This window comes from Ctenocephalides felis, unplaced genomic scaffold (genome assembly GCF_003426905.1).
Source record: "Ctenocephalides felis isolate EL2017-DRISC unplaced genomic scaffold, ASM342690v1 CF-g0.4_SCAFFOLD_01886, whole genome shotgun sequence".
Lineage (NCBI taxonomy): Eukaryota > Metazoa > Arthropoda > Insecta > Siphonaptera > Pulicidae > Ctenocephalides > Ctenocephalides felis.
The window spans coordinates 92,744,523-92,770,178 of NW_020538040.1; the positions used below are offsets into that span (position 1 = coordinate 92,744,523).

Consider the following 25,656-nt stretch of genomic DNA (forward strand, 5'->3'; position numbering starts at 1 on the left):
GTAAATACTTGTATATTGACACCTAAAAGTTGTCTCAAAACCTACATACGGTAGGGTGTACACAAGATATGTAGGTTTTGAGACAATTTTTAGGTGTCAATATACAAGTATTTACAGACTTACGGCTAGGAATCTCGAATTCCGAGGTGAACTTACTATAATGACTGGACTATTTGATGAAACTTCGCGTGGCGATAACGTTGATAGTCAAATCTTTAATATTTAAAGGTATTCGGTTTGTCTATTAACACTATCGCCATGCAAAGTTTCATCAAAATCCCAGAAAAGTAAACCTGAGGTTCTCCTTGTGAGATATTCTACAGACTTCGATTTATTGCGAAAAATCGTATTATCTATAGAATTCATTTAATTATTTATTATCAAGTATTTTATTTTCATTTATAATGAGAATCCTTTGTGAGAATAAAGTATGACAACGAACCAATTCCCAACGTACCCTTCAATTACGTAACCCTAAAAATACTTATGAATCTGTTCTCCAATTTCTTATTATCTCCAAAACCTTAACCTATTACATCTCCATAACGCTGCAAGATTCGGATAACGAAAGTTGTAATTTGATCAATTGCTTGGCAAACCCCATATAATGATTCGTTATATGATATGAATTTACAGCACAGTAGAAGTTTGCCGTTAACATTTTGAAATAATATATATCTACTGACGGATTTAACACATCATCTGCGTATTTTTAATATTAATCTAGTAACTTTCTCGCGTTTCTCGCATTTCTTAAATAATGTTTTCTTAAAGAATAATAGTAAAATTTTTCAATAGTTTTTGCAGTATTACATTATTTCTAATATTTGATATAAATGTTCAGAAAACATTCTTAAAATTCGATGCAGAATAATCCTGGTGATTACAGGAAAAAAATGTATGGCTGGTATAAAACAAACATATGATAAGTTTTCACAATTAGATTTCAAGTTATCTGAAGTTATATGAAGGACTAAGAAAACTTTTACGTGATATGCAATATTTTCTCCTACATGATTTACTTCCTACACCAATGGGATATTATTCATCTATTATTGAGTTGTTCAGAAAAAAAAAATTAAACATGTGGAACGATTTAATTACATTTTTATAAACCAACCTTCACACGTAAAAGATTTATGTTTTTACAGCAAATAAAGCAAGGCATTTGTTATAAAATCATATTGAATCTAAAAAGTACTAAAATACTTAGGTAAAAAGTAAAAAATACCTGGGTAAGACTGAAAAGAATATGACCTTTGGATTATGCGCAAACTAATTAAGATATATCACTGGATTATCTTAGATAATACATTCTTATTATTAAGTGTACAGCTCATAACGCTTTTAAACAAAAAAATACGTTTTTTAATCTATTGATCTATGAAAAATCTGTTAGCCAGTAAGAATTTATACAATATGAAGATAATGTGTTAACAAATACCATATCTGATTTGCAAAATTTCGGCTAGGAATTTTTAATATCAAAGTTCTACTAATTGTAAGATCTGAAATGAATGTATCAAAAGCAACTTTTTATAATTCAAACTGATGAAGCAAAAAAAGAAATAAATACAAAACATAAAAGCCGATTTACTTCGGGCCCTAATATAATATATCTTAAATAATGCTCGCTTTATAATTTTTCGAATAATCAGGAAAAATAACGAAAATATGGGCGCCATAACCCCGAATTGAAATATCATTATAAACATGTTCATTCCTTATGACGAACAGAAAAATAGTATTCTCATGTAAGTGGTATGTATGTATATATATATATATATATATATATATATATATATATATATACAGGGCCGGTCCTGGGGTCCTTAGCGCCCGCATGCGACTTTTTTTTCTAGCGCCCCCTTTTTAATTTTCACCGTTTTAACAGTTTATCATTAAAATTATATAAATGTTTACATATTTTTTAAAAATTAATTTTTAATTATTTTGGATTTAGAACACAAAAAATTAGATATAATTTAGAAGGGTATAAAATATATTGATTATAAATTTATTTATTATTATCGATATCAATAAATAAAACAATTCCTGTCATAATTTCACATTTTAGTAATATTCAATATGTAGTAAATTGGTTAAGGATGTAAGTTCGACTACTATAGCAAAAGAATTAATATTTTTGTTAGATTAAAGTTATAGAATTTAAGAAATGCATTTCAGAAATAGTATTTATTATTTTGATATAAAGACCTTGATATCTAAATAATAAATACTATTTCTGAAATGCATTTCTTAAATTCTATAACTTTAATTTAACAAAAATATTAAGTGAAATAAATAAATTAATTTTTAATTATTCTGGATTTAGTGCACAAAATTAGGTATAATTTAAAAGCGTATGAAATATATTGATTTTAAATTTATTTAGAAAATCGACTCGGGGTTTGATTATAATCAAGTATTTTGAAATTTTCAATTATTTGTAACGTATGTGCAATATTAATATTTAAAAAAACTAGCATTTAATTTTCAAACATAACACTCGTATTTCATGTTGGATTTTTTGAATTTTAATTTAATTTAATTTAATTTTTCATCATTTACAATATCCAAAATTGCGTCGTAAACTTCTCCTTATAGATATCGTAAGAGCCGTCATATCCAGAGTATCAGCTTTTTGTTTTAAAGTTAAATTTTTAACGTATTTTAGAAGTATTGTTCAAATATCAGTAAAAAATGCAAAGAAATTACACATTCCTTGAACAATATTGAAAAAAAACTCATTATTTCCGATATGTATTATTTCTGTACTCGTATAGTTAATAATTATTAAATTTAGAGTATGGACACCACTAAGTATAAAACAAGCCTTAAGATTTTCGTTCCAAAGTAAATTTTGCTTCCATTTTTCATATTTGTTCCACGCATGTCTTCAACATTCAAAGTTCAACAGATGCCAAACATTTGCAACAAAAGCAAAAGTTACAATTCAATTTTTCGGAATAAACAAGCACTGTCTCCCCATTTTTTATAATTTGCTTATATTTTTAACAAGTTTCGATTCAACTAAATCAGCTGGGCATTATTGACGAAAAATTGCGAGCTGATTTAGTTGAATCGAAACTTGTTAAAAATATAAGCAAATTATAAAAAAATAATTTAATTTTTAATTTAACAATTAATTTAATCTTTAATTTAATCTTTCGCAGGTTTGCGATTATGGGATTGAACACTACATAATTTCTTTTTCGATTCCACGGTAACTTCAAACAAAGAAAAAATTGAATAAGTAGATTAAGCAATAAACAGAGCTATTATTTACTAATTTGTAGAATTATTAATCGGTTAATTGTTTCTACCGATATCACAATGGAAAATATATATGCTTTTGGTGTCTCCGTATCACTAGTTAAGTTAAATTTATTATAATTTATTAAGTATTCTAGATTTTAAATAAATAATTCTAGATTTTATATAAAAACATATAAATATTATATTATAAATTTAATTTCCGAAACCCGTTTTGGCGCCCCCTAAGGCTTGCGCCCGCATTTTTTGCATGCATCGCATGCAAGGCAGGACCGGCCCTGTATATATATATATATATATATATATATATATATATATATATACAGTGGCGTACCTAGAACTTTTGCCGCCCGGGGCGGTCTCCAGATTGCCGCCCTTTCAATTATAAGTCAGTCAAATAGTAGTTTTCATAAATTAATACAAAAAAAAACCAGTGGTGCATGGCATTGTGCCTTAAGGCAAATTGCTGGCACTTCCCGTACCGAAACATAAAATTTTTAAAAAAGATTAAAATTTTTTTGAAATCTGAAAGAAATATATTTTTGAGAATTTCGAAAATTATAAAAAAAATGGCTTTTTTTGAATTTTTTTTTTATATTTTAAAATTTTTTGAAAATTTGTAACTTTTTTTCAAATCAATCGCGCTGCGCAGCTGTTTTGCAGACGAAATATCGAAGTGAAACCGCTAGACATTGATACGAAACCCAAAGAAATGTAAATTAAATTTGTTCTTATTATTAAAATCTCTAGAAAATATCAGATAATTTGACGTGGATATGTCTAATGATCATTTTGGACCGCCAAATATGTCATTTTTTTACTTTTTCTTATTGATTCTCCGTAATCTCGCTAGACCTCTAGACCTGTCATCCCAAAAACAGTTCTTCGTTTAGTCGATACAAATAAAATGTTTTTTGAATTTCTTGAAACGGACGCTTCGTTCTCTTAAGAACTAAATTACAATTTTTGGCTTTTTGCCCCGTATCTTTGAAACGGCTGGACCCGGTTTGCCAAAAACTAATTAGCACGTTTTATCAGTACGAATCGAATGTTTTGTTCAAATAGGTTGATGCGTGTTTCTACAGTCATTGACGAAAGTTTGTATCTAAACACACACACACATCCATTTTTTCTAAGATATGCCAAAATTTAGAAACCTCTGAAACGTAAAGATATATAAAAATTTTCACTTTCGACATTTTTGCGATTACTATATATAACTTACCCTACGGAAGTTAAAAAATTATTAAGTTATTTAATCAATATTAATACACAGAGTAAAATTTTTTCAGACATATTTATATGCACTCGTCAACATATTTATATAATGCCCTAAAGCTTTGCAGACCTAGCAGACCCCGCCTTCCGCCAGCCCTGATTTTCAAAAGAAAAATTGATGATTTAAAAAAATATTGATAAATCACTTCAAAGTAATCATATAAACTTTTCAAAAGAAATGACATTTATAAGCTGATATAAAAAAATAGGAAAAATCGCTGAACAAAATCGTAAAGATGCTTATACGAATTCAACGAATTTTAATGAATACAATAAAATAAAATTATTAACCTGTTCTTAAATTAGAATTCAAAATTTACACTGATATACATTTATATACACCGAGGAATAAAATTCTAAATCATATGGTTAATTATAATTTATATAAATCAAATATTGACAGTAATAGCAATCAAAATGATCATTTATAATTCAAGAAAGAAAACTAGTTGGTACTGGTATTTTGCCTTGAGGCAAGTTACATGAACTTCCCGAAATGTGTAAATAATCGACTTAATCAATAAAAAATAAATTAATTTATGAGTGATTAAAAGTATTCCGAGTGGACTTATTACACATCATTGCAAATGAGCGAACGAACACGTTAACTCGGAGTATTTTCTAAAAGCAAATTTTCAAAAATCAATAATTTTAATTAATCAATAATTATAATTGAACCAGTTTCCGTAGGACTCCAATGGTTTACTATGTTCAAGACCAATCATCTAATTTTATTTTTAACAAACGTCAAAAAAACATTTTCTCTAACTTTGATAAATTTTTAAAATTAAACTACTTGTCGTAAGGCCGTAATAATTCAGTAAGTTCTATAAGGCAATGATATACATCGACAAAGAAAGTTTCATAAAAATCGGCTTAATTTTTTTTCAACAGTTAATTACAAGAAAACGGCTCGGTAGATTTTCACCTAAAACTATACACCTAACGTATCAATCCCAAATAATATTTTTCGAACAGTTTTTAATTTTTTAAAATCGGTTTGGTAGTATGTGCTTAAATGTGGACTTTAATTTTTGATTTAACACTTCTTTCCAAATTACAAAGAAACGGTTCGACCGATCGTCGCACAAAACTGAGAAACGATATGCCTCATCGAGATACATCAAATGGCTTTTAAATTTCTGAAATAGATTTAGGCGTTTTTGAGAAAACGTCGATCAAAGGTCTAATTTAGACAAATGCCAAAAAGACCATACTAATTTTTGCAAACTTTGACGAATTTTTAAAGCTAAACCAGTTGTCGTAGGACCGTAATATTTTAGTATGATCTAGAAGACTATGCTATCTACCGTCAAAAAAATAACCATAAAATTCGTCGAATTTTTTTTTTTAAATTTTATTAAAAAACGGCCCGGCCGATCTCTACCAAAAACTAATCAGCTTATTGATTCCCTACTAATATCTCTCGAACGGTTTTTGAATTTTCAAATTCAAAATCAATTCAGAATTGCAGGCTAAAACGTAGACAAAATTTTTTTCACTTTTCTGCGATTTATGAAGAAACAGCTTGGCCGATCGTCGCACATGTCCTCATCGAGATATATCGAGTGGCTTTTAAATTTTTGAAATCGGTCTAGCCGTTTTTGAGAAAACGACGATTTACGACAAAATATCTGTTCACATACACACACATACTTTTTCCAAATTTGGGCTCATTCGATTCAGAATGGCTTGAAACGTCGAGAAAACATAAAATTAGCGATTCGGATTTTTTGATGAAAACATAAACTTCTCCTTGGGGAAGTTAATTAGTGGTGTATGGCATTGTAAGTTAAGGCAAATTGCTGGAACTTCCCGTACTGTAATGATATATTCGAGGAAAATTAAATGTTTTCAAATATATAATAATAAATACTGTAACTTATACATGTTTACAGAAAAGTAAATAAACAAAACTCAATCAATCAAATTTGAAATAAAGGGCATTGTCTAATATTTATAAGAAATATATAAACTGAATTACAAAGTTAAAATTATTTATATCAAGTATATAAGTAGTGAGCATTTGAACTTTATGTAGAATTCAAATTAAAATCCACGTAGAAAGTTTTTTGAATTATTCAAATCGGATGCTTAGTTCTCTCAAAAACAGATATTTTTTGCACAGAAAAACAAAACAGATATTTTTGCTTGGTATCTCCAAAACGATTGGATCTGCTTTGCCAAAAACTAATCACCACTTCTCCTCATCATTACAAATTGAAGATTTTTGCATCAATCAAATCGGATGTTTCATTCTCTCAAAAACTCGATTTCTATTTTCTGTACCATCAAATCGGTTGATCGGGGCGCCCGAAAACGTGAACGAAAAAATGCGGACACACAAAACACACACACTTTCATTTTTTATGAGGTATGCCAAAATGTTCAGAAACCTTCAAAACGTGAAGAAATGTAAAAAATTCATTTTCGATTTTCTAAGTGCATGTCAGATTGAATTTTACGGTTTATTAAAATTGCATGAAAAGCTTACAAAAGTGTACAGATAATTAAATAATTGCTTACAAAAAACCATACATAATCGAGACTCTAATGTGCGTTTGTGGAATCAATAAAATGTCTTACATTTCAATCAAGATATAGTAGAAGCGAATATGGAATCGGACAGTAAACCATCAGAAATCCCAAAACTACGAAAGACCGTTATTGGATCCAGCAAATACAGCAAAATACCTCGCGAAGAAGGTCGCACCAATATGTTTACATCGGAAAAGGTCTCGCTGCGTTCAACTTCATCAGTTTCTGACTCAAGACAGGAAGTAATATCATCTAGTAATAGTGCATCTACAAGCCTCACTCAACCACATTCTGATGTCAAGAAACCTCCTAATTCATGGCAAGTAGTCAATTTCAAAAAAAGAAAAACTTCATTTGAACCATTAGGAATAGATGTCAAAATTCAAAACAGATTTTCGGCCCTTTCAACAATAGAAACAGCTAATGATGACAACTCAGTTAAATCGGCTCCAGTCAGTAAGCCCCCTCCAATATTTATTTACGGAGTTGACGATATTAATGATATGTCTAATCAATTAAATGAAATAATTCCGCACGATCAATATTTCCTGAGAAGTTTAGCTAACAATACATTTAAAATTCTATGTAATTCTGTCGACCATTTTCGAACTTTATCCAGACATCTAAAAGAAACTAATGCCGTATATCATACATATCAATTAAAAGAAGAGAAGGCTTATAGGGTTGTTCTTAGAAATGTACACTTTTCAACAAGCACAGATGCAATTAAATTAGAACTATTAAAACAGGGTCATGTCGTACGTAATATCCTAAATATTAGACATAGAATAACAAAAGAACCTCTTAATATGTTTTTTGTTGATCTGGAACCAAATAGAAATAACAAAAATATTTATAACATTTATAAATTATTCAACTGCATAATACGCGTCGAACCACCGAGAAAGTCCAACAACATTATACAATGCACTCGCTGTCAAGTCTTTAATCACACCAAAAAATACTGCAATAGACCATTTGCTTGCCTAAAATGCGGTGACAATCATAATACTAAAGCTTGTACCAAAGATCCGAATGCTCCGGCATGTTGTTATTTTTGCGACGGTGCTCATCCAGCTAATTATCGCGGTTGCTCATACTTCCAAAAAATTAAAGAACAAAGAAACAAAACTCCAGTAAATCAATCAGTCATAAATCCAAATCCAAATAACCAAAATTTTAAAAATTCTAATAATCCTAATTCTAATAATAAAATAAACAACATTTCTCCGGCCTTAAATCCAACAATTCAAAATTCATCCTATGCAGACATTGCAAAAAACAATTACTCTGCTTCTAATCATTCACCTTCAAATCCCGATTCTGATTCTCTAGCAACACTTATTTTAGAATTTAAAAATATCTTCAATCAGCTTTTGCAACAGAACACCATAATAATAAATATGTTATCCACGTTAGTCAACAACAAAAGCAATGGCAAAAATAATTAAAATTGCTGAATGGAATGCCAACGGTTTAATACCTCACAAAAATGAAGTAGAATGTTTTTTAAAGTTAAACTTAATAGATATCTTATTAGTCTCAGAAACTCACTTCACTGAAAAAAACTACTTTAAAATTTATAACTACACTACTTATAATTCAAATCACCCAAGTGGCAGGGCTCGCGGCGGTTCGGCTATATTAATCAAAAATAATATAAAGCATTTTGTTCTACCAAATATTTCTGATGATTTTCTACAAGCAACTCAAATTTCTGTTGAAACAAATTTATATAATTTTTGTGTTTCTGCTGTTTATTGTCCACCAAGATTCAAAATTTCTTGTGCTCAGTTTTCTTCATTTTTCTCTCAATTAGGTAATAAATTTATCATTGGTGGTGACTTTAATTGTAAACATATTGTCTGGGGTTCTAGACTGACTACAGCCAAAGGAAAGATTCTTCATGCAGCCATAGGGCAAAATAACCTCTCCTTTATTTCAACTTGTAGTCCAACTTATTGGCCTTCTGACCCTACTAAAGTTCCAGACCTTTTAGATTTTTTTATTGTGAAAGGTATTGATCTTTCAAATCACAATGTTGAATCTAGTTACGATCTCTCTTCAGATCATTCTCCAATACTTGTGACGTTTAGCACATTTCCTACTCCAGTTATCAACAATCATATTCTACACGACAATCTTTCTAACTGGATTCAATTCAAATCCATACTTGATTCAAAATAATTTCCAAAATCTAGGCCTACAAGCGTTATTGATATAGAAAATAATATAGATTATTTTTCTGAGATTGTACGTGAAACAACCAAGCAGATCACCCCGAACATTATTCCAAGAAATGATAATCTAATAATTCCGCAAGAGATTAAGAAGCTAATTGCACAGAAACGAAGAGCAAGACGTACCTGGCAACATTCTCATCTACCAACGGATAAGACATCGCTTAATCATCTCAATAACACACTGAGGAAAAAAATGAAAGAATGAAAGAATTGTACATTCAGGTCGTATATATTGCAGCTAAATAGGTACGATAATTCCATATGGAAACCAATCAGAAGCAAAAGTAAACCCCTACAACAAAACCCTCCTCTGAAAACAACCAATCAAAACGGATTCATTTGGGCAAAAAGCAACGAAGAAAAAGCGGAGGCATTTGCTGATCATCTAAGTAGCATTTTTAGCGCTCGAAATATTTCCCAGAATAATTTAATTAACAATTTCGTAAATCAACCCATACATTCTACACCGTTAGGACATTTTTCACCAAATGATGTCTTATGTGAAATAAAAAGGATAAAAAATAGATCTTCGCCGGGTATGGATAAAATTACTCCAAAGATGTTAAAAGAATTGCCTACAAAAGGTATTTTATATATAACAAATATTTTCAACGCCATACTTCAATACAATTATTGGCCCACAGCGTGGAAGACTGCAGAAATTATTATGATCGCTAAACCAAACAAAAACCATCACACTGCTAGTTCATACCGTCCTATCAGTCTTTTATCGATATTATCGAAAATTTTAGAGACTTTTGTTGCAGAGATTGTCAGAAGATCATCCGAATGATAGTTGGATTCCTCACCATCAGTTTGGCTTCAGAAAAAATCACTCTACAATTCAACAATGCAACAGAACGGTGTCTCGTATTCTTGAAGCCATGAATAGAAAGGAACACAGCGTAGCCGTATTCTTAGATGTCAGTCAGGCTTTTGATAAGGTTTGGCACTCAGGACTCCTATATAAAATCAAAACAACTTTTCCAAACTACTTCAATATCTTAAGCTCATATTTGCTTAATAGAAAATTTAGAATCAAAATTAAAGATGTGACTTCGAGCATCAGAAATATAGAATGCGGGGTACCACAGGGCAGTGTGCTAAGCCCTGTACTTTATCTTCTTTTCACAAACGATATGCCCACAGATGATCTTCTAACCATATGCACTTACGCCGATGACATAGCAATTATTTCATGCAATTCCGATATTAGAACAGCAACTTGTCAGTTACAAAATTATTTATCTAGTCTCGAAAAATGGTTTTTAGATTGGAATATCAAAATCAATATCGAAAAATCTCAGCACATAATTGTTTCTCTAAAACATCACAACAGTCCACCTATCATCATGAACAATTCGATAATTCCACTATGCTATTCTGTCAAATATTTAGGCATGCACATTGATTCGAAATTGACATGGAAAACGCACATTGAATATAAAAAGAAACAAATCCAACTGAAAATAAAAGATTTTTACTGGCTTTTTGGGAGGAAACCTGAAATCTCTCTCGATAACAAGGTACTTTTGTATAAAACTATCATAGTGCCCATTTGGACTTATGGAATCGAACTATGGGGTTGCTCATGCAAATCTAACATAAACATCATTCAAAGGTGCCAGAATAAAATTCTGCGTATCCTTACTAATGCGCCTTGGTATATTTCGAATTTTTGCCTACATAAGGATTTGAAAATCTCAACAGTCAACGAAATGATCAAGATTAGAAGTTCATCTTTCAACAACAAATTAATCCAGCATACAAATCCTACAATTCAAGCGATTCAGAGACCAATAAGAAGATTGAGCAAGAAATGGCCTTCCGATCTACCAAACACCTAGCCCATTGTCTGCACGCGTCCTGACGTAGTACGCGGCATACATCATCACGTCATCGTTCATTTATGTTATTATTTTTGTATTACTGTTTTAATTTAATTTTTATTTTAACTTTTTTCATTTTGTATTCAATGTATTGCATTTTTTGTTTTTTTGTATTTTTTTTTGCTCATATCAATTTTGTAAATAAGACATTAAAGTCTTGATTAACAAAAATAAATTGCAACAAAAAAAAAAAAAAAAAAATCGATTTTCGGTATAACTTACCCTACGGAAGTTAATAAATATGAAATGAATAAGTTGCTTTTTACAACTAATTATAGATAAACTAAAAAATGCCGCCCCAAAATAAGTGCCGCCCGGGGCGGACCGCCCCTCCCTAGGTACGCCACTGTATATATATATATATATATATATATATATATATATATATATATATTTGCACTAAAAATCACGAATGTGTCGAGGCGGAATAAGTAATTCATTCCACAAAAGCGGGGTCTCGAATGCGGCTATACGCACTTAAATCCTGCAGCTCAATATTCAATTTCCATATCCACGAGAAAAGAGGCCTATATAATAATGCGGCTGATGCGTAGGCTTTTTCTCAGTCAGAGATAGGCGACACGATTCCTGGTCTACACCCCGCCGCCCTATATGCACTGTGGAATGAGTGCTCTAGGACTAGCAGTCGATCATGGTGAATGTGAAAAAGCACTGGGAGATGTTTTACACAAAACAAATTTGAACTAGTGGTACATGGCATCGTGTCTTAAGGCAAATTTCTGGAACTTCCCGTACCAAAAATTATTTTTTTAAAAACGATTAACATTTTTGAAAAAAAATTACTTCGAAAAAATTAGATTTTTGAGAAACTATAAATTGGACAAAAAATTACTTTAAAAAAAAAAATGTTTTCTTTATTTTGACATGTTTTGGAAGATCTGAACTTTTTTTCAAAGCAATCGTACTGCTTTAACTGCATAGAGATAAAATATAAAGCGCGTAAGCCTCGCGTTGCTCTCTAACGGATAAACATTGGTACGGAACCCATAGGAATGTAAACAAAATTTATACTTATTATTAAAATCTCTATAAAATATCTGATAATATGATGTGCATATGTCTAATGATCATTTTTGACCGCCAAAAGGCTTTTTTTTTTTACTTTTTTCGTTAGATCTCCGAAACCTCTAGACCTGCCCTCATGAAAATTTGATCAATTCTTCATCTTGTCAATACAAGTAAAATTTTTTTGAACTATTAAAATCGGACGCTCCGTTCTCTCCAAAACTTAATTACCATTTTTGACAGTTTTTGCCCCGTATCTTCGAAACGGCTGAACCTGCCTTAAACAAAATAATCAGCACGTCTCCTTATCAATAGGAATCGAATGTTTTATGAAGAATTCAAATCGGTTGAACCGTGTTCCTGTAATCGTCGATGTAAATTTGTATCCCCACGCACATGCAAACACACACGCACACATACATACATACATTTTTTGTATGGTATACCAAAATATTCAGAAACCTTTGAAACGTAAAGAAACGGAAAGAAAAAAAATCATTTTCGTTTTTTTTGTGATTGCTATAACTTACTCTACGGGAAGTTTAAAATATGGAACGTAATAAAAAGTGCTAAGTCAGCGCAAAAATAAAAAAATTAAAAGCTGCTGTTTGAAATGAACTAATTTTGTAACATTTAAACATTTAAGTTTTTACCGATTGGCCAATAAATTATAATGGCTAAAATAATTACAATATAGATATTTTTAAAATAAATAATAATTTTAAAGTAAAAGTTTGTTGCGGGCATGACCAAATGGTTAAATGCTTTACTCGCATTTAAGAGGTACTTGGATAGAAATTTGGTAGTGTGTACCAAAAACAAAGTTTTTATAAGTTCGAAAACAATGACAAATATGACAATGACAATGAAAAATATGAGGTATAAAAATGCAAGTGACAAAGTGTACAGCTTAGACAAATGAAAATATGTAAAAGGTTCGGTCAACAATAATAATGATATTATAATATTTCAATATATATTATATAATTATTAAACATTTTATACATAATCCAACTCAATAACGTATTATTAAATCTTCACCAACTCTTATACTAATAGGAGTGGTGCTCTATCCAAAAATAGAGGGCGGACGCATGACACCCCCAATAAATACCGCGAATATAACACAAACCCGGCAGAAAAGGAGAGGGTGGCGGAAAAATATGGAAAAAATATGTACCGAATCGGCAAAAATACGCTAACGAACGACACATAGATATAATGCGACGAAGCACTTGAGAAACGCAACCCGGGAAGTGCTTTTGTATCATAATAGCGACACCCGCGTCAGATTGATACAGATATATTGATATATTTAACTGAATCACTGGATGCCGATGGGAATTTTCATGACAAACTCAAAGATATATTTATTGTAATGTACGCAGTAATATGCTTACAGAAATGGTCTGATTCCAAAATAGAGACTGCTTGAATCGCTTTGGGAGAGGAACGACCACGACAAACTGTTCTGTTTGCACCCCATCATGTTGCCATGAGGAAAAACGCTATGGAATTTTTTAATTTTATGAGCATAAAATATGAAAGTGAAAAATGTGAAACACCGCGGAAGCAGTAAATACATAACTAATACAAAACTTATTCCGTACAAAAATTTCAACCCTTCGCATAATACTTATTATGCATCATTTATGAACTAAATCTTCCAACAAACATTATTACTTATCTTGAGCAAAAGTGATACGCAAAAAATTGTACTAGCAAATGTAGTTATAAATTTTAAGTTCATCTCTGAAGTACTTAAACTTTTTTCATGTTTCAACGTAAAGTTATAATAAAACCAACTTTTCAAGAAATGGTAAACAGATTTGCGAAGAGTAAAGAAAATAATGCAACGAATCTAAAAGTATCATAGAAATTCAACGCAAATACTTGTAATATTTCTGAAACTTGAATAAAAACTGCTTTGTTTTAATAAATTTGAGAACCGAAAAATTGATTTTTCAACATATTATTAACGACAGATCGTTTTAAGAGTAAAATATTAGATAAATTGCCCTTATATTTTTCTATCAAAACTATGTTTATATAAAAATTCATTGTAAAAATTAATATATGTATTTGAAGTCAGTGTAACATGGAGTAACATGAAGCATAAATTAGATTAGAATTGAATATTAATATAATGTATGTTGATAGAATAAAAATATGTGTAGAAAATATGATATAAATCGATTATAATTATATGGTAGAAGTGTTTCAGTAGCTATCCGCTCTAACAATAAGTGAACATAGCGAAAAATAATTATGTTACTTATAAATCTAAATTATATTTCTACCAATATCCAAAGTCAGATATATAAATATATCGTTCAATCGTTCAAAAGAGTGATTAGAGAAAAATTGTATGGACACAAAACATGAAACAGCAATTTTTAACATGTTATTCTTAAACAATTCTTCTAAAATCTATTAACTCAACCTAGACCTCTGCAACTGCCTTAAGGCAAGTTATAAAATATCCAACTGCCAATTTTGAAAATAAAGTTTTAGCTTATCATTAAAAACTTATTCATCAGATTTCCAATTTATATTATGTATGTTGTACGAGTATGTATCAAACGTGCGGCCCATTATTACGAACTTCAATGAAAATATTTCATTAAAATAATTTTCGTAGACATATAATATTTCAAATTGGTCATCAAAACTACGTACTCTATTGATATGCACAATTCTCAACTATTATTTTGTATTTGAATTTCTAAAATTCGTTCAAAATTTTTGGCGAAAACGTTGACAAAATATTTTGTACTTATCTGCTGATCATAAAGAAACAACTGTGCCGATTCAAAAGAAATTGCAACGTCAAAAAAACATAAAACTTGCAGATAGGAATATCTGATAAAAAAAACTTCTTCTTCGGAAAGTTAAAAATGTTTTTATCTATTTTATTCACATATAATATTTTTGTATTTAGTAAAGATTATTGGCATTTTAAAGAATGGTTTGATTAAAGTTTATTATTTAAATTGTTTAATGGTTGTTATTTGTTTTCAGATAATTTAGAGATGTCTTAAACATAACTCACAAGAATAAAAAATTCTTCTAATATAGGTCTGACAGCGTAGAGTGATGCTAGTAATAAACAATTATGTACTAAATTAATTATTAACTTCCCGTTGGGTAAGTTATAGTAATCGCAAAAAAATCGAAAATGAAAATGTTTGCATATCTTCACGTTTTGAAAGTTTCTGAACATTTTGGCATACCTTAGAAATAAATGGATGTATGTGTGTGTGTATGTATGTATGCATGTTAGAATACAATTTTTCGTACACGATTTCGGGCGCACGAATCAATCGATTTGAATGATTCAAAAAACTTTCGATTCCTATTGATGAGAAGACGTGCTCTGATTAGTTTTTGGCGAAAACAGGTCCCGATTTGAAAGATTCAAAAAACATTTTCCTTGTATTGACAATTGATTGAATTGAAAAATTGATGAAATTTTTGCTAAGGCAGGTCTAGAAGTTTTAGAGATACAGAGAAAAACGTAAAAAAAATAATATTTGCCGGTCAAAATGTTCAATAGACATATGCACATTAAACTATCAGATATTTGATAAAATTATTAAAGAGTATTATTTTGTTACAATTTTGTTGGGTTACGTACCAAGATTGTTAATTTTTAAAGTTTACTCATACGGTTCAAGCTAATTTCAAAATTTTCAGAAAAAAATATGTTTCAAAATTTTCAAAATATATAAAGTTTTATACTTTAAATATAAATTTTAAATTTACAATTCAGTTTAGAAATGTATATATTTCACATGCGTTATTCTAATCGTAAGAAATATATCTTCAGATTGATTTATTTGGCACCTCTTGCTAATGTAAACTTTCTCAAGTGTTTTGAGTAATAAGGTCGTCACTATTTTATGAAAGATTAAGAATATAGTGATTATAATTAACTATTTGAAAATGTTTAATTTAGTATAAATTGTTATTAATCATTGATTACTGATAATATTTATTGATTACTGTTTTATTTCTCGAATATTTAATTCTGGTACGGGAAGTTCTAGTAATTTGCCTTAAGACTCGATGCCATACACCACTAGTTTCATTTGTATCGATTCGTAAATTTTTGTGATCATGTTTTAGATGTCTAGAATACAACTGAAGAGGATACGGGGTCTCTTAATATAGGTCTGTAGGTTTGAAGTGTAGCCTTTATATATGCATATAACACACTTGCTCGTATGATGCATGACACGTTATATATTTTAGATACAAATTGAATGCAGAAGATTAACATGACGCATGGAGCTCTCATATCAAGAGCTCGTAACGTGCTCCAAGAGATAAATCTTGTCAATAAACGTGACGGATGATACTATTATAAATATCACATCGTATTAGCAAGGTGCGTATGTATTTGACACAGGATCTCGTCTGCAAACAAGGTGATGGTAATAATGCATGAGATGAAAGGCCCGCGGAATATTAAATCGAGAGCGACGCTTACAAAATGGAAAAATCGAGGTCGCGTTGTCATCCTTAGGCTGTTGACACATGCACGTATTTTGCTCACTGTGTACGTTCATGATCGCGTAATTATTACCATTTTTTGTTACTAACTTTAATAATAAAAAATATTAATCATTTCATTAAAAACTTGAGTGCCAGATACAAAACAGCATTTATCGACGAAAACGAGAGATGATTGAATATTGTAAAAAAATACACCTCCAGGACGTTAGTGATATGCATAAACTTAAGTTAAGCTAGTGTATGGCATCGTGCCTTACGGCAAATTGCTGGAACTTCCCTTACCGTAACGAAATGTTCGAGGAATATTAAATGTTTCAAATAGGTTATTATAAATTATATAAACTGAATTACAAAGTTAAAATCATTTATTTAAAGTATATGAGTGAGCTTTAGAACTTTAGTCAGAATTAAAATTAAAATCTGAAATATTTTCGATATACAAAAAATTATTTTTTTTCAAAAGCAATTGTTTTGTCAACACACGCTCTTTTGAATCGTTCAAATCGGATACTTATTTCTCTCAAAAACTGCAATTTTTTGTACATTTAGCTCTGTATCTTCGAAATAAACCTGACTTTGCCAAAAACTAGTCACTACTTCTCCTAATCATTACAAATTGAATGTTTTTTGAATCATTGAAATCGGAAACTCCATTCTCTCAAAAACTCGATTTCTATTTTCGGCACTCTTTGCTCCGTATCTCCGTAACGACTGGACCTGCCTTTGCCAAAAATTAATCAGCACATCTCCCTATCAATAGGAATCGAATGTTTTTTGAACCATCCGAATCGGTTAATCCATAGTACGCTACCGTAAAATGTTCAGAAACTTCTCAAACGTGAAGATATGCAAAAATTTTTATTTTCGATTTTAAACCAAAAATGGTTTATGACGACTTTTATTTTGAAATATGTGAGCTTATGAATATAATATAACAATATGTAACAAAACATATTTTTTTAAACAAAGTTAACAAAAATCTTCGTGAATTCTTCTTATTTTGTCTTGAATTTATCTGTTCAAAAGAACAAGATTTACATGTCACAATCATACCAACTAAATTTTTCACAACCGTACCCAAAGCACACTTTTCAAATCAAATCATCGTTATGACTGATAAATTATTTACACTAATTTACGTAACAAACAACTAATGTTTAAATTACAGCAAAATAACAAACAAAGTGATCTACATATACAAGAAATAGTTCTTATTAAAAAAAACGGACAAAAATCTCACTTTTGACTCGAGCAATGCAGTCTACAGATCATGTTAATGTAGAGCACTGACTCAACGCAATAATGGAAACTTGTTCAAACCAACATACTTCACCTCTCTCTTTGGAGCCTATCACAAAATCATTCAAGCTTAACTGTTATGACGACTGTCACTACCATACCCAGTCTCCCCTACAGGTTTAATTTTCTCTAACAGCAATCAGAACTGAATAATGCTGTGATGATATTACTTAATTAAGTTGCTTTTTAAATGCAACCAAATAATTGGCCTGTATTATATTTGATATTTTCATATTCGATTTTCTCTAACTTAAGATTTTAATCCTTTCGAATCGGATCCCGCCGCTCAGGCAGCAAAATTCATATAAATCTCGGAATTCGCAAGTTGAAAGTGTTAATTTGATGCAGCAATGCCGGGGAAGGTTCATTTTCACTTGGATATATATTTCTACCTTTATTTAAAATCGAAAACCGATATCACTACCACTTGACGTCAGTCCGCAATAAAATAAAAAATATACAAAAAAAGTTGTTACAGGATGCGTACGAACTTACTTATTTCTGCCTTCTACATTTTTTAACTAAATCACTTTCTCTATAAAAAAAACACACCATTACTTCATTCTCACCATTCACTTTACAAAATTGAAGACAGTTATTATGCTTAAAGATAATAATTGAAACTTCACACCATCAAAATTATAACTAATTTTCTGTTGAAACAATTTAATAATATTTAGTCAATAGCTGCCCTAAAAATGCATTTATGCTGACTATAAATAGTTTACAAATACAAACAAATCGCAATTGTTTACAATTTAAATACCAAGAGTTCTTGACACAATCTAGCAAAAGTAAATGATCTAAGCACATTATCAAATATCATTCAAGCGAAACTTTTATCTGATATCATTCATGTATTATTATTTATATAGAATAACGGTCATAACTCAAATGTCAGCAATATGGACCAATATGTATTTCCTATAATAGAAAGATTTGCATTTATCAGGTAGGTTAATCAGAAATATTAGGAATGATGATTTTTATTTTGCTTTCAAACTATATTACATCTCATGAATATTTTTTCGGGAAAACTTTCTAAAAAATAATATATTAGTGAAACTAAATACCCATAGCATAGTAGAAACATGCTCGAGTGCAAGATCCAATCCCGGCATATAATAAAATCAAACGTGTATATAATATGTTAAACTATTGTAATAAAGTTCAAATGTAGACTATCAATGTGTTAATGTAAAATATAATGTAAAATTTTAATTAGAATATATTATAAAATAAAAATAATGTTAGTGACGCAAGCATGAATAAATAATATATTAGTAAATTTGAGCCATATTGACCGAACGGATACATAGCCGACAATAAAGAGGTACTGGGATCAAATCTCGGTAGTACTGTATACAAATAAAGTTCATATGTTCATATGTTTGAACATGTAAAAACGTGTATATATTTGAAAGATGTTCTCGCAATACAGAAGAATAAGATGCCAGAATATTAACAAAAGTGTATAAAAATTAATACATTGGAAAATCATGGAATTAAATTGAAAGTGATAGAATACGATGTAAAAGATTAGTACTAACTAACCGTTAGTATATTGTTTAAAAAATCCCAAATGACATGGCTGAAACATCAAGAAACAACACAAACCCGAAATAAGTTTGATCGAGATATGAACATTATTTCTGCATTTATCACTAATAAAAAGTGTTGTTTTTTGTCTTTTAATGCCAGAACAAAGATGGAAATAGTGTAATATATCTAAAATATATTGCAACATTTAATAAAGAATGAGAAATTATGACCGTTGATTTATACAGGGCCATTTAAATCTAGATTTACGAATGTTGGTCATATATCTATATTTACTGAAGTGAGCCAATTTGACTCATGCAAGAAGATGGAAGTTTTTGGAGAAAAACAGTTGTAAGCAAGCAATTTAAATATGATGTTGACAATCAAACAATTCAGAACTACGGCGACAATGTGGAAGATCTGCAAGCTTAGCTACTAAAATTTCACCCAAAAAAATGGTTAATCCTCGGATTACATCCTTGCCCAAGTATGGAAAATCGTTTGCAAAATATTTGCTTCTTATATCAGACCTGAAATTTTTTAACTTTCCGTAGGGCAAGTTACAGTAATCGCAAAAAAATCGAAAATGAAAACTTTTATATATCTTTACGTTTCAAAACCTTCTGAGCATTTTGGCATACCTTAGAAAAAATGGATGTATGTGTGTGTGTGTGTGTGTGACAAATTTTCGTCCGGGAACACGGATGAAGCGATTTAAATAATTCAAAAAACATTCGATTCGTATTGATAAGGAGACGTGCTTATTAGTTTTTGGCGAAGGCAGGTCCAGCCGTTCCGAAGATATGGGGCAAAAAGTGCCAAAAACAGTAACTCAGTTTTTAAGAGAACGGAGCGTCCGATTTGAATAAAAGCTGATCAAATTTTCATGAAGGCAGGTCTAGCGGTTTCGGAGATCCAGTAAAAAAAAGTAAAAAAATGCCATTTGGCGGTCAAAAATGATCATTAGACATATGCACATCAAATTATCAGATATTTTATAGAGAATTTAACAATAAGTATAAATTTTGTTTACATTAGAACTGCAGTCTCTATGCAGTTAAAGCAGTACGATTGCTTTGAAAAAAGTTCAGAATTTCCAAAATATTTCAAAATAAATTTTTGTACAATAAGTCTTTCTTTCGAGAAAAGTAAATTTTTGTCAAAAATTTATAGTTTCTCAAAAATCTATTTTTTTTAGAGTAAATTTTCTTCAAAAATGTTAATCTTTTTAAAAAAAAAAAAAATTGGTACGGGAAGTTCCAGCAATTTGCCTTAAGGCACGATGCCATGCACTTATTTACCATTAAAAAACTAATAAAGAATTTATATCGTAATAGAAGTGCATTTAAAAACAGTATATTTTGAATGACAAAAATGTAATTGATGTTGTAAGTGCCATTTAGCATGAAGGTAAGTTGCATGAATTTCCCGAGACGTGTAATAATCGACTTAATCAATAAGATTTGAGAGAATTGAGATCAAGCTATTTAGATAATGTTTTCAAATACTTATTTCGAAAATACAGATTTTGTTTTCACTAAAAAACTAATCAATGCGATATTCCATTAATATTCCAAAGACAAACAAACTAATATGTAACTGTAAGAATTAAATTAATTTATTTAACTCATTATTTAACGATTTGAATTGGCTTCTAGGTAAAACGACTGGACCTGAATCAGAGATCTCAGGTTCGATATCCATCTATGATAAAGCTTGCAGAATCCTCTAGTTCTGATCGCTGTTCAAATAAAAAAAATTGAACATCGAAGTCCATAAGCAGTTACAAAGTACGCGGCACATTATTCAAAACATTTTTCAATCAACAACTTTCCAAAAGTCTATAATATTCTACTATGCTAGTTCACACTGTGACTATCATCGTACAAAGTTTCATAAAAAATTTGAGACTTTTTAAGAAAACGTTGACAAAAAAGTTAGCACCCACACATACTTTTTACAAATTTTGAGTCAAACGATTCAGAATAACTTGAAACGTCTAGAGAACAAAGTTGAGAAATCGGATTTTATTGTGAAATAAAACTTCTCCGAAGGTAAGTTGAAAGAGTGACAAGATAGCGCCTGAATATTCTTCAACCAAAATAACACTAGATTTAAAATAATAATTTACAGAATTTATTATATAAAGTTAAATAAATAGTAAATATGAAAATTAACAACTACACGCTTCTCATGTAAATTTAATATATTATTTATAAAAAAAAAAAAATTAATGTAAATCGATCTCGTGCATAATACAAGTTCCATACAAAAAATATTTTTAAAGCACATCTTACTAGCCATTAAAATAACTAATTAGCACTCTAATCAACATGGAAAATAAAATTATTATACATATATCTCGGTTAAAAATGTGATGTTGAAGATTTTTTTTCTTTTTTTAACTTCCCGTAGGGTAAGTTATAGTAATCGCAAAAAAATCGAAAATGAAAATTTTTTTATATCTTTACGTTCCAGAGGTTTCTGAATATTTTGGCATACCTTAGTAAAAATGGATGTATGTGTGTGTGTATGTGTGTGTGTGTATGTGTGTGTGTGTATGTGTGTGTGTATGTGTATGCGTGTGTATGTGTGTTCGGACACAAATTTTCGTCGACGATTTCGGGAACACCGATCAACCGATTTGAATAATTCAAAAAACATTCGATTCGTATTGATAAGGAGACGTGCTGATTAGTTTTTGGCAAAGGCAGGCCTAGCCGTTCCGAAAATACGGTGCAAAAAGTGCCAAAAATGGTAACTCAGTTTTTAAGAGAACGGAGCGTCCGATTTTAATAATTCAAAACACATTTTACTTATACTGACAAGATAAACAATTGATCAAATTTTCATAAAGGCAGGCCCAGCGGTTTCGGAGATCTAATGTAAAAAGTAAAAAAAAGTGCCATTTGGCGGTCAAAAATGATCATTAGACATATGCACATAAAATTATCAGATATTTTATAGAGATTTAAACAATAAATATAGATTTTGTTTACATTCCTATGGGTTCCGTACCAATGTTCATCCGTTAGACGGCGACGCGGCGCTTACGCGCTTCAATATTTCGTCTCTATGCAGTTAAAGCATAATTTCCAAAATATTTCAAAATACACTTTTCTTCAAAAAGTCTTTTTCAAAAAAAAAGTAAATTTTTGTCAAAAATTTATAGTTTTTCAAAAATCTAATTTTTCAGAGTAATTTTTTTTCAAAAATGTTAATCTTTTTAAAAAAAAATAATTTTTGGTAAGGGGAGTTCCAGCAATTTGCCTTAAGGCACGATGCCCTGCGCCCCACTAGTTATTTTGTTGATTGTGAGTATTCATGATATAAAATATTTTGGCGCAGATGTCACTTTAAAATTGTTATGCGGTTACTACTCGTCACCTTTTTTGATATTTAGCCGAATACCAAATGCATAGGAACTTACTTTTCGGCCGAATACCGAATAATAATAGTTAAAATCAAAGGCGGCGCTGCCGCCGAACGAAAGTGTTGTTCGTGGTTTATCTTCCATGTGAGTTTATATGAAGAAATGAATTCGTATTGTATATATAATAATTTAATCTTTATCGACTTTCGAGATTATAAACGAAGACATGTAGAACTCTTTTCTCAATATTCAAAGAATATGTTTGTATTATTTAATATAAATCACTTAATGGTTTCATGCATGTGTTTTATTTATATACAATAAAGCCATTCATTACATTCATTCTAAGTATTTCTATAGATAATATGTTGACATTATTTGACATGTTAATTCAATGGAATCACCTAAAGATATATCTCAAGTGATTGTGGAAATCAAAGATAAATTGGTTACGAGAAATTTGAACTTGAGTGCATTATGTATAAACTAGTGCTTATGTAAAAATACTGAAGATACTGGTATTAATACCGCCGAAAAATTGGGATTACTTTCCCTATTCCCAACTAATATCTTTCGAACAGTTTTTGATTTTTTTAAATCGATTCGTTGTATGAACTTAAATGTGGACGAAAAGTTTAACACTTTTTTCCAAATTACAAAGGAACGGCTTGGAAGATCGTCGTACAAAACTGACAAACGATAGTCCTCATCGGGATACAACGAATGGCTTTTATATTTTTGAAATCGGTCCAGTCGTTTTTGAGAAAACGTCGATTTACCAGCAAAAAATCTGTTCACATACACGCACACACACACATATTTTTTCCAAACTTGGTCTCATTCGATTCAGAATAGTTTGAAACGCCGACAAAACATAAAATTAGCGACTCGGATTTATTGATGAAAACATAAACTTCTCCTTCGGGAAGTTAAAAATGTAATGCTTCTAAATTTGCATTAAAAACACCAAAGGCGCATGTTACCTCCACCTCAATTTCATGATAAAAATTTTGATCTTTCACCTAGGAGATCCAACAGTCATTTATATTTATATCGGGATGATATTTCCAATAGTATAAAATAGTTCATAAAGCATAGAAATTAGGTTCTGTACAAACTTTTCGGAGATTCAAATAAAGATGAATAACAAAATTGTCAGTCAATGTGATCTTCAAAGCGATTGCAATAGGAATAGATGTTTAAGTTTCTACATACTTGATTGATATGCACACATTATCTCAATTACATACTAACTATATGATACCGCTTAATGTTGTATAACACACTGATTAATCCAAGGTGCCATTGTCAAAATCATGAAAGACATACGCCGCCAAAATATTTATTATTAATATTATGTATAAAGCTAGAATAAGTCAAACTAAAACTAAAAACTTACTTACTTTTTAAAAGTCGACGTTAACTTTCTACAGGCCCAAATTATAACTGTTGTTCGCTCCGAATTAATAATAAAACACTAGGAAACGCCACCCTTACATTAAACATTTATTTAACAATAAATTACACAATTATCATGCACAATACTGAACTATTTTAACGGCTCATAAAGTGAGGTTACCTTATGGTTTGACAGCCGTATGAAGGTGTAAACACAAGTCAGACAGATAAGCCAACATACAAAAATGCGAAGGTTTGAATCATCGGAGAGTATTAGAAAATGGCGCGGAGTTTGAACGGTAGATTGCTCTGATATATTTGATCTGAAGACATGTTTATAGGATTATGTTATTCGTTTATATTAGAATTAGAAATATTATGACAATTGGAACTATTATTATGTGTTATTTTTAGTTTGACCTATTATATGAATTTCTTAACATTTATATTATTACAAAACAAGTTAGTGTTAATACATTTTCTTTGTGATAAGATTTTTATAGATATTTCTATAATGGTAAATTCATTTTCACTTGAAATCGTATTTAATTCTATATTTTCAAGTAAATGTTCAAATACATCTGATTTTTTTATTTCATTTATTAATAACAATCAGAATATTAACTACATTACATTTAAATTCAATTTCAAATCATGCAGTCCAAGACGGGAATAGAACCTAGAACCCTGTTGTTTCAAAACCAAACGTCTTACCATTCAGCCAGGGCTAAATCAAACTCTTTACCATTTTAATAAAATATCGCATTTGATGAACGATATCCGAGGCCACAGGCACATTTTTATATAATTTATTGCGCATCTTTTGTCAAAAAAATTAATTTTCCAATATTTTTTTTAATTTTTTATTTTCAATAGCAATCAGAATACATGACTATTCTATGAGCTATTTGGCTTATGTCATTCACTCACACACATACACAAACACACTTTCAAACACACATATAAATTTATCGGATCAATATTACAATCATATTTAGAGAATCACTTCAATAAGACTTATTGAATCACTTAGTGATTCTACTATTCTGTTCATATAAGGTTGTGGTAGTTCTAAGGTTCCTCCATATTATCTTCGGGCAGCTTCTTCTTCAGTCTTCTTGAAGTTGATGTCTCAAGAAGCTGAGTGACTATACGGTTTGAATGATGTTGTAGTTTTTGAAAGTGTTTTATACTGTTGATTTGTATTATTCTGTTTATAAAATCAATATGAAGATCGTCGTGTATAGTTTTATTACTAACAAACCACGGAGCATCA

At 30.1% G+C, this 25,656-nt stretch overlaps 1 protein-coding gene across 1 annotated transcript in view; it reads right to left on the minus strand.

Annotated features, from left to right (window-relative positions):
• The window catches only part of LOC113378298 (transcription factor IIIB 90 kDa subunit), a 177,233-nt gene extending 152,714 nt beyond the window's left edge, over positions 1-24,519 (minus strand). The window contains exon 1 of the mRNA XM_026618832.1: positions 24,386-24,519. The gene's annotated coding sequence lies outside the window, so the exon portion shown is untranslated. The remainder of the gene's footprint in view (positions 1-24,385) is intronic.
• Positions 24,520-25,656: the final 1,137 nt, after the last annotated feature.